Source organism: Benincasa hispida, chromosome 10 (genome assembly GCF_027475165.1).
Source record: "Benincasa hispida cultivar pf3 chromosome 10, pf3_genome.v1.1, whole genome shotgun sequence".
Classification (NCBI taxonomy): Eukaryota; Viridiplantae; Streptophyta; class Magnoliopsida; order Cucurbitales; family Cucurbitaceae; genus Benincasa; species Benincasa hispida.
The window spans coordinates 4,189,139-4,200,622 of record NC_143487.1 but is presented as its reverse complement, the minus strand read 5'-3'; the positions used below and the strand labels follow the sequence as shown (position 1 = coordinate 4,200,622).

Sequence of the window (11,484 nt, the reverse complement as noted above, 5' to 3'; positions counted from 1 at the left end):
TGATAAGACTTCAATTGCATGAAATCTCCTTTGTCCACCTCCTACTAGAATTTTGTGTGATCCTCCTTTTGCCACCTAAATCACTTAAATACTTCACATATTTCTCTACTTAAATTGTTTAAGACTTATGCTCGTATACCATTGGCATCCTCCCTTGAAGTTCTCCATTAATTAGCCTTACATTTTATCCTTAACGCATAGCAACTCACCCTTCCTTTATCAAAGTCCCACTTAGCCAACGCATGAGTTGGCCATCACCAATCCATAAGGTGGCCACTCACCCTCGATGCATGGCTTGCTAGGTGTGCTTGCTCGACCTACTAAGCATGGATGCAAGGTGCTGACCATCAACGCATGGGCATGCTGCCTAGGCCCTTGCGCGCTTGGCTGCATAGGCACGCTCGGCCGCATGGGCGTGCCTCACCGCATGGACGTGCGCTTGGCATAGCGCATCGACGCATGGCTGCTCGACAGACTCGACAGCGCTTCGACACATAGGATGGCTTGGCTGCTTACTCGTTCGACGCATAGGCAGGGCACTCGACATACACCATCAACACATGGGCTGCGTGCTCGGCATACACCATCGACACATGGGCTGTGTGCTTGGCGCATGGCCTGTGCACTTGGCTTCAACGCATGGCCTGCGTGCCTAGCATGCTCACTCGATGCATATCTCCTGCCCGTGCCCCTATGGCTCATGTATGCTCTTGCGTTGGTTGTATGCAACCCTTAGCCATTTTTCAAGTCTTCTTGCTTCCATCCTCCATTCCTTCTTGCGTCCAACATGTTTTAAGCCCTTCATAGGCATTTGGATTTTTGGCCACCTTTTTGGGTAATTTTGATGTTTTCCCCCATTTGTTCCAATATCCTTACTTAGGATTTTTCTGCTCTATTTAACTTCCCACTTTAGTTTTAATGTTAGGGTCTTACATATGAGATATGGAAAATGGACGTCAAGAGGGCCTTTTTGAATGGCAATCTTGAGGAGACCATTTACATCGTGCAACTTGAAGGGTTCATAGCCCAAGGTCAATAGTAATAGGTTTGCAAGCTAAATCGGTCCATTTATAGGATGAAATAGGCATTTAGATCTTGGAACATATGGTTTGATACTACGATCAAGTCGTATGGCTTTGACCAGAACATTGATGAACCTTGTGTCTACAAGAAGATCATCAACGCTTCAGTAGTCTTCTTAGTGTTGTATGTAGACGATATACTACTCATTGGGAATGATGTAGTCTACTGACTGCAGTTAAGAACTGGCTAGTGACCCAATTCCAAATGAAAGATTTGGGAGAGGCTCAGTTTTTTCTAGGTATCCAGACCTTTCGGGATCGTAAGAATAAAGTGCTAGCATTGTACATTGAAAAGATGTTGCTCATGTACTCCATGTAGGACTCCAAGAGGGGCCTACTATCGTTCAGGCATGGAGTCACTTTGTCTAAGGACATGTGTCCTAAGACGCCTCAAGAGATTGAGGAGATGAGACGAGTCCCATATGCGTTTGTCGTTGGTAGTTTAATGTACGCGATACTCTGTACTAGACCAGACATCTGTTATGTGATAATGGGCATAAATGCACGTTATTACAGCGCAAAGTTATAAAATAATAAAAGATTTTGATGGTAAAAATATATAAAATTGTGTCCAAAAGCATTAAGTTTATAACATTGCGATTGCATGCGTCCATCGCATTAAAAACAGTTAACTTATGTATTTTGTGCAGAAAATGCGTTGGCGCAAGGTAGAATTGCGATCCAAGGAAATTAACGTGCGAGTGTTACTGCGACATAAGATGCAATGCAAGAATAGAATGCGATAATGCCATAAACTTGATGTGCATAAAAGTTATCTCCTTATGTCATACAACGCTTAAGATGTGGTGATTCTAAATAGGCATATGGGTTGTGATGAATGATGGATCATACAAGCTCATGTTACCATAAACTCAATGACTTGGAATTGGAATGGAATGTGGATGTTGTGTTATGCTTATTCAGACACACTCTATTTAAGTGATACTACTTCTAGATATGTGTTATTTATGAGAATCTTGTAGTATACTATGCGTTGTCACAAGTTTTCTTGTGTTGGAACCAAGTATAATTCCACCGTAAGTTTCTCGGTGTGATCCGAGGTCGAACACAGGGATTGTTTTAGGTTAATTGTATTATATTCGTGATATATGCGACCAGAGGTTTTTCAATTTAATAAAAGTTGTGTGTACATGTATTTAAAAATGCAATAAAGTAAATTGTGCAGTAAAGTAAAGATAAACGATAAAAAATGCGATAATGAAGTAAAGTACGATAAAAGTAAAGTGCGATAAAATAAACCTAAGCTATGATGATACAAGATACAGGTTACATGATACAGGATACCGAGGTTGAGACTGACTGTGAAGAATATACAAAGATCATGTTATGCGGTGGCAAGGCTTATGTGCGAAGCAGGAAGAGAAAGGATAATGAATATAAACATCGCAAGTTCCTTAATTGCATTAAAGATATAAGTACGGTTCTACATTCCCTTGGCGTACACCTCTCGATGATTGGCCACGTTTCCCATATCTCTGTGGTGAAACAGGGACGAACGTAGTGAATGCAAGGTTGCTTCCATCTTTGAAAGTACTTCTCGCTTTAGTTACCTCATTCTTCTAACCTTCTCTCGACAGATTAGAATGACATCTTCACTTTTGCTCTCACAGGTGAAGATTCCATCTACCATGCTTTAGCTAAACATATTTATTTATTTAGCACAGGTTAAGTTACTTGTTTAATTCATATTAATTACCAAGGGATTAAAAAAACATCATGGAGAAAGCGATTAATGAAGGAACGAAAATAGACAGAAATGTAGAAATGAGAATGATCATAACAATTAATTAAAAATCAAGCGTCTGATACATGGTTGTGAATGATTTAGACTAAGAAGATGAAATACAATTGATGAATAAAAGTTAGAAATAGATACAGAAGAGTGCCAATGTCTTGACACCGATCTGGATGGAGAGGTTGCTTGCCGGCGTAGATGGAGTGAACGGAAGGATGAGCTTCCCTCTCAGGCTTGCTCAACTGGTAGAGTTGATCTAGATACAGAGCTTCATGGCGGGGATTTGGAATGATTCACTCTGAGACTCACCTCTCGGCCTTATCTCATTTCTTCCCGGATCTTCTCCGATCAGCACTCAAATTAGCCTCTCTCTCAATAGCCTCGTATCAATTATCCCCCGTATCTAGTATATCTTTCAGTGAATTCTTTGAGGGTATTTATAGATGAATGCTTTGACTCTCTGCGGTATGTGGTCCCCACTTTATTGTTATGGAAATTCCAAAAATGGTGGAATAAATATTCCTTCTGTTATGCAATTAGTCCGTCGAAAATGCACAACGGTTAGTTGTACACGTGTCGAAATCCTCCATGATTGCATTGCTCATTTGCATCTTTCGATCGTTTGCCCGCATGTGATGTTGTTTTTATTACCGCATGCAGTTGAAGTTCAACTCTGAATTGATTGTCGCATGCGCCATCAATGTGTTGATCGTCTATTCATTCCTGAATGATGGGCGCAATGTGACGTAAATGCATTAATCTTTTTCTCTTGAGCCATGAACGCATATGGTGACTTGGTTTCCTACAAAACAGACTTGAAATATTCTTTTCTACCATCACAATGGTGTTAGTGGGTGTATTGACGATAATTTATAATTATTGTATTTCTCAACCAATTTTCATACAATTGACGCAACTTTCCTCTATTTTAACCGCAATATCTAAATAAAGCAATATAAATAACTTGTATTTCTACAAATTATCAGCGAGCGCATTAAGAGATTGCGACTGCCAGGCTATGTGATCATTTGTGCTCGCGAAAATCTACTCAAGAAGGTGGCCGCATAGAGCAGGCTCATCAAGGCGAAAGCTTAGTCAATCATGATGGGACAGAAAGATGATGACGGTCGATTCCGAATTAAGTTGACAAGCCATTAACGACACTATAGCAAGTACACTCAACTTTTTGGTGACAATTATTCGGTGCATCAAACAGAGAATTAATGACATCTCATCAGTGCAATCATTTGAGAGAAAAAGCCCTTCACCCTGAAGCTCTATATATACCAAAGGCCACCTTCGTTGTAGGAGTTCTACTGAGTTTGGAGAGTTCACCATATAGAAGATAGTTAGCTTTTGTTCATAGTTTTCTTATACTTAGAAGGCGGAAGTGAGAAAAGAGAGAAGATGCCGGAAGATCATCCTGGTTAGCTCGAGAGAGTGCCAGGGAGCGTGGAAAATAGAGAGATGGTCGACTCTTGCGAAAGCAAGAATATCTTTTGAGCAGAGTAGAGAATAACAGTGTAAAAGCCTTGGGAAGCAAGAAATTGCTACCAGGCTCCTTATCTTTATTTCACATTGTCATTCTGTATTTCGATTTCATATATAGAATGGAACTTGCATTTCTACATCTGTTCACTCTCTTTATAATACACATGAGTAACTAAACTTCCGAATGGGTTGAGAAGTACTTAGTTAACATGACCTAAGATCTCCATTGCATGCGATCATCTTGTCTTATGTTGTGTCCATCACCCCTTTAGAGCTACTTGAGAGAGAGTCTAAAGAAAGAACCTCAGACTTAAGAGAGCTAGGTTAGAATCTAGACTTGAGAAAGCAAGATTAGATCTGCATAAGCAAGAGATAGAGACTTAGAGATAAGTTATGTTTGCCAACATGCATCACATGCACCCTAGAGATAGGTTATGGTAGTATGTGGTCGCCTTGTGTATATTTGTGTCATTCGTCATCGCATAGACAAGAATAGAAGCTTAGATGTAAGTCCTAAAACTAGAAGCTATAGCATTTGCATTGAGAGATGACTTGCTGTTGTATGTGTGTAGCATGATCGTATAACATAAACGCATTCCTAGGAAATGTTAGCTAAATCACTTCTCAACCGTTCCCTTGCATACTTATTGTACTTTCATATTATTAACTCTTTTCTTAAATCCACCGCATAGATATTATACCTTAAACAACAAACCAACCAACGCATTGATTTATTTGTTACCGCAAAGTAATAAAAAATTACCATCGCATACTGTTTCCTCAGTCCCTATGTTCGACCTTGGGCTTACTAGGCAACTCAGTAGGATTTATACTTGGATCTTGCTGAGAAAACTTGCATGCATAACACATATTCTACCATCGCATTCTACTCCATTATTTCATCGCATTAAATACACATCAATTTTTTTATGTCGTTGCCAGGGACTACGAAAATACATTGTGCTAATGGTAACTTTTTGATTTTCTTTGCAGACTTTCCATCTCTGTGCACTGCTTCTCCTTAGGTAAGGGAAGAAGCGGGCGTCGTATTAGCGAAAGATAAAATCCTGAGCCCGACTATGACCCAGAGATCAAGAGAATGTTCTAAAGAAGAAGAAGAAATAGTTGCCAACAACAACAACAATAAGAGAAAGATCCAAACATGGCGGAACAACCAGAAAATGGAGCACCAAATGCAAATAATATCATGGCGAATCCCATCCTATTGGCAAACGACTGCAATAGGCCCATACAGGACTATGCGTCGCCCAACCTCTATGATTTCTCACCAGAAATCATAAGGCCAGCTTTTGACGGATCGAGGTTCGAAATGAAATCTGTGATGCTGCAGATGATCCAAACTTTCAGACAATTTGATGGTAGGCGTGGCGAGGACCCGCATGCCCACCTTTGGAGTTTCATTGAGATCTGCAACACGTTTGTGTTCCCTAACATCTCCACTTAGGAGGTTCGATTAACATTGTTTCCATTTTCGTTATTTGATCAGGCACGGAAACAGACTTATTCTCTCGAACCAGGGGAGATTACATCATGGGAACAAGTAGTTGAGAAGTTCATGAAGAAGACTTCCCTCCGACAGATAACGCCAGAAGGAGGAAATTGATCATTAATTTTGAACAGGATATGGATGAATCGCTCAGTGATGCCTGGGTGAGGTTTAAGAGACTGGTAAAAGATTGCCCGCATAATGGCTTACCAGATTGCTTACAGATGGAAATTTTCTACCACGGACTGAACCCTACATCATAGACGGCTACCAATGTGGCAGCAGCTAGTGGTCTGCTTGATAAGACGTACGATGAGGCCAAGAATATACTTGATCGTATTTCTAAAAAATCATGAAGACTGGAGAGAAAGCGATCAAAGATTAAGAATTAAAGATAGTGACGCAAATAATGGGGCCATCACATCCCTACAAACCCAAATGAACGCGATGATGAACCTAATACAAGGCATCACAATTAATAGCACGGGAACGCATAAAGGGCAAGTCAACGCAATTGCTCAAATGACCACGAGTTATGTCACCTGTGGAGAAGTACATCTGATTGAAGAATGCCCAAGGAATCCGCAGTCAATATGCTTCATAAAGAATAACCCTTTCTCCGATACATACAACCTCGGGTGGAGAAACCACCCTAATTTTGCATGGAAAAATCAATAACAAAGCTATCAACTTATGGCGCAAAAGGAAGGGCCACCAGGATTTTTCCCGCGAACAAACGGTCTAATGCAAAACCAAGCCAGTAGTTCGCAGGCATCGCAATCTTCATCTTTAGAGAGCATGCTAAAGCAGTATATTGAGAAGAATGAATCAGTGCTTCAAAATCAAGCACGTCCATCTGAAATCTTGAAACTCAGAAAGGACAGATTGCTGGCGAACTCAAAAATAGACCGCAAGGAGCGTTATCGAGCTCAACTGAGCTCCCTTGCAACTATGGGGGTACAAAAAAGGAATAATGCCTAGCAGTCTTCTTGCTAAGCGAAAAAATAACAGCGAAAAAAGGGGTAGAGCCCACCAGGACCAACCTGAATGCGGTGACAACCAAGAACCCATTCACATATGATTTAGAAGAGACCGAAAAGATGAACCCAGGAGTTGCGTCCACCCTTAAGCCTCTAGAACACGAAACAGAAGTATAGCTACCACCATTCCCACAAGGATTGAAAAAGAAACAAAATGATGAAGGAAAGATCGCTATAGTGGCAGTAACGCAAAATACTATGATCCCACCAAAAATGTGTGACCCAGGAAGCTTCACGATACCATGCTCAATTGGAGAGGTCTACATTGATCAAGCACTATGCGATCTTGAGGCGAGTATAAAATTAATGCAGCTATAAATCTTCAAACGATTGAATACGGGCAGACTAACGCCCACAATGGAGACTCTTCTGCTTGCGGATAGATCCCGAATACATCCTGAGGGAGAGTTAAAAGATGCCGCAGTCTCAATTGACAAATTCATCTTACTGGCAAACTTCATCATTCTAGACTATAAAGCGGACGAATATTGGGATGATCATTCCTCTCAACTGATCGCACTCAAATTGATGTGCACAAGGGGGAGATCGTCATAAACGTCAATGGGGAAAAGCTCTGGATTGAGGCAATCAAGATCCCAGAAGACCGAGAAAAGAAGAGTAAGCCGCCTTGGACGTAAAAAGCCCAGATTGAAATAAGCAGTCCCTGCATTACTATGCGACTCAAACTCATCAGGGATGCAATTATTTTGGAATATCTTTTTTTTCCTATCAATGATTCATGAACATTCGTTACCCTTCTTTTATCTGTTATCGTATATTTTTCTTTTTGCATCTCAAAAAAAAAAAAGCCATTGCGATCGTGGTAAATGATTTTGTTAACTCTGTCTTTTATTTGACCCTCTTGATGCTTTCTTTGCAACGATCGTGGTGAAATATTGCGGAGGAGCTACACAAAAGACCCAACTAGCTTATTCTGCCACCGCAATCGAAGAGAGCAGTTTTCCACAAGGAAGGCTGCATTCACAAATAATGTGGGCGACATAGCAAATTTGGGGGTTGTATCTTTCCTTGACTTTGTTTATTCCAAATCTTGCTCTCTCACATCACATTTTAACTTTGATAATTTTATCATCGCATCCTCTTTAGTCAACACAATCATTACACATTGATTAATTTAGTAAGTCACCGCATTATTTCTCTTTCCCAATTATGATTTCAATGATGAAACACATGCCTTTATTTGTTCGTATATACTAGAGTCAACTTAATTTTAGGACAGTCAACTCATGAAATATTTCTAGAAGTTAGTGGTCTGCCAGCTTTCTTTCAAATTGACCTTTTATGAAACTTCCTAAAAGCATCGCATGACTTCTTTCAATCTTTCAGCAATGAGGACATTGCTACGTTTAAATTTGGAGGTGCGGTATTCATTTTCAACCTTGCTATTTTTAGGCTCTTCAAAAAAAAAATCATAACGTTGCGATCAGATCCTACTCGTAATTGGATGTCCGCATGACACACGTGGGGGCAAGCCAAAACGAAGGTAGGAATCGTGAACAATGCATAAATAAATGATCGTAACTCCGCTGCCAAATGGGCATACTGAGAAAGAGCACCTTGCTCGTAGTTGGATGTCCGCATGACACACGTGGGGACAAGCCAAAATGAAGGCTAGATACTTGGATCAGCACAAGGTCATAGAAAAAAAAATCTAAAATACGCAAGGATAAAACTCATTTGAAAATACCCAGTTTAAAAAGATTTTTATATGAAATAAATCATGGATGCCATGGAAACGAGTAAAGTCTTTTTGAAGGTTAAACTTACGGTCCCTAAATTTTAGAAATATTTTAGGAAGAGACCCGAATAAGAATTAAGGAGATTTTAGTACATAGGATTTGAATAAGGCAACCTTGAGAAATCTAGGAAAGTAGAAGGCGGTCGATTTTATAAAGAAAATCTTTAGTCTATGCTTGAGGACAAGCATTGTTTTAAATTTGGGGGTGTGATAACCGGTAGAGATGCATGTTATTACAGCAAAAAGTTATAAAACAATGAAGGATTGTGATGGTAAAAATATATAAAATTACATCCAAAAGCATTAATTTTATAACATTACGATCGCATGCGTCCATCGTACTAAAAACAGTTAACTTATGTAGTTTGTGTAGAAAATGTGTTGGCACAAGGCAGAATTGTGATCCAAAGAAATTAACGTGCGAGCGCATTAAGGATTACGACCGCAAAGCTATGCGATCGTTTGCGTTCACAAAAATCTGCTCAAGAAGGTGGCCGCATAGAGCTGGCGCATCAAGTTAAAGCTTAATAAATCACGATGGGACAGAAAAATGATGACGGTCGATTCCGAATTAAGTTGACAAGCCGTTAACAACACTATAGAAAGTACACTCAACTTTTCAGTGACAATTATTCAACACATCAGACAGAGAATTAATGACATCCCATTAGTGCAATCATTTGAGAGAAAAAGCTCTTCACCTTGAAGCTCTATAAATACCGAAGGCCACCTTCATTGAAGGAGTTCTGCTGAGTTCAGAGAGTTCACCATATAGAAGATAGTTAGCTTTTGTTCATAGTTTCCTTATACTTAGAAGGCGGAAGCGAGAAAAGAGAGAAGATGTTGGAAGATCGTCCCAGTTACATCGAGAGAGTGTTAGGGATCGTGGAAAATAAAGAGAGGGCCGACTCTTGCGAAAGCAAGAATATCTTTTGAGTAAAGTAGAGAAAAACAGTGTAAGAGCCTTGGGAAGCAAGAAATTGCTACCAGGCTTCTTATCTTTATTTCACATTGTCATTCTGTATTTCAATTTCATATATAGAATGGAACTTGCATTTCTACATCTATTCACTCTCTTTACAATACAGATGTGTAACTAAACTTCTGAATGGGTTGAGAAGTACTTAGCTAACATGACCCAGGATCTTCATTGCATGCGATCATCTTGTCTTATGTTGCGTCCATCACCCCTTTAGAGCTACTCGAGAGAGAGTCTAAAGAAAAAACCTAAGACTTGAGAGAGCTAGGTTAGAATCTAGACTTGAGAAAGCAAGATTAGATCTGCATAAGCAAGAGATTGAGACTTAGAGATAAGTTATGTTTGCCAACATGCATTGCATGCACCCTAGAGATAGGTTATGGTAGTATACGGTCGCCTTGTGTATGTGTGTGTCATTCGTCATCACATAGACAATAATAGAGGCTTATATGTAAGTCCTATAGACATCATCGCATACATCGCATGCGTTCTAAAACTATAAGCTATAGCATTTGCATTGAGAGATGACTTGCTGTTGTATGTGTGTTGCATGATTGCATCACATGAATGCATTCCTAGGAAGTGTTAGCTAAATCCCTTCTCAAACCGTTCCCTTGCATACTCATTGTAATTTCGTATTATTAACTCTTTTCTCAAATCAACCGCATAGATATTATACCTTAAACAATAAACCAACCAATGCATTGATTTATTTGTTACCGCAAAGTAATCGAAAATTACCATCGCATACTGTTTCCTTAGTCCCTGTGTTTGACCCTGAGCTTACCAGGCAACTCAGTAGGATTTATATTTAGATGTTGCTGAGAAAACTTGCATGCACAACGCATATTCCACCATCGCATTCTACACCATTATTTCATCGCATTAAATATGCATCACTATGTTGCGGGCATAGTCAGTAGGTACCAGACTAACCCAAGCTAGGGTCGCTGGACCGTAGTGAAGAACCTCCTCAAGGATCTTCGGAGAAAGAGGGACCACATGCTCTTGTATGGATCTAGGGATTTGATCCTTACTGGTACGGATTCTGACTTTCACACTGATAGGGATTCTTGCAAGTCCACTTCAGGGTCAGTCTTTACTCTTAACGAAGAAGCTGTAGTGTGGTGAAGCACTAAGCAGGGGTGCATCACCGATTCCACTATGGAGGTGGAGTACGTAGCGGCTTGCGAAGCTGCTAAGGAGGTCATCTGGCTCAGGAAGTTCTTGACAGAATATGCGGCTGTTAAGCATTATGAAGGCTGTTAAGCAGAATATGTGGCAATTATGTTAGGCATTCATGAGAAAATGAGCTTGCGACGTTTAGCATTGAGAATCTCAGCTAACCCATTATTATGTATTCAATTGTCTATTTTTGTAGCTAACGTAGGAAGTAAACACAAACGCGGAAGCTGGACTACCACATAGACGACCGCATACGGAGAAACTCTCCATCACAAAGGTGAACGCATATCATCAATGCATGGGTGTTGCGGTAACCAGCCGCATGCGTCTATCGCATAGGAGTTGCGATCGTCAAGCGATTGCAGTCATCGTGTAGAAGTTGCGGTATTAAGCGAATGCGGTTACTGCATGATTACGGCTACATGATAACGCATAATAGAGGGAGCAACGCAAGGTTGGTGGAATTAACGCATCAACACATATCTCAGGAAAATCAAAAGATGATATTGACATTTCACCTACCACGCCGTTAGCAGCAGAGATTCAGAAAAGGACTAACGCACCACAAATGTTAGAATCAAAGCAGCCCATTAATGCTATCGGCGATCCAAGCTCTATATAAAGAAGCAATGAGCAGAATTTCAACTCATCCAAGGTTTTTGCCTGAGGTTCGCCTTAGGGCAGA

General features: G+C 40.2%; 1 non-coding gene across 1 annotated transcript; it reads right to left on the bottom strand.

Moving 5' to 3' along the window:
- Window positions 1–5,937: 5,937 nt before the first annotated feature.
- LOC120089609 (small nucleolar RNA R71) lies at window positions 5,938–6,044 on the bottom strand. The gene has a single exon (XR_005485282.1). It is a non-coding gene; the product is annotated as a small nucleolar RNA R71 (small nucleolar RNA).
- Between the last annotated feature and the right edge of the window lie 5,440 nt (window positions 6,045–11,484).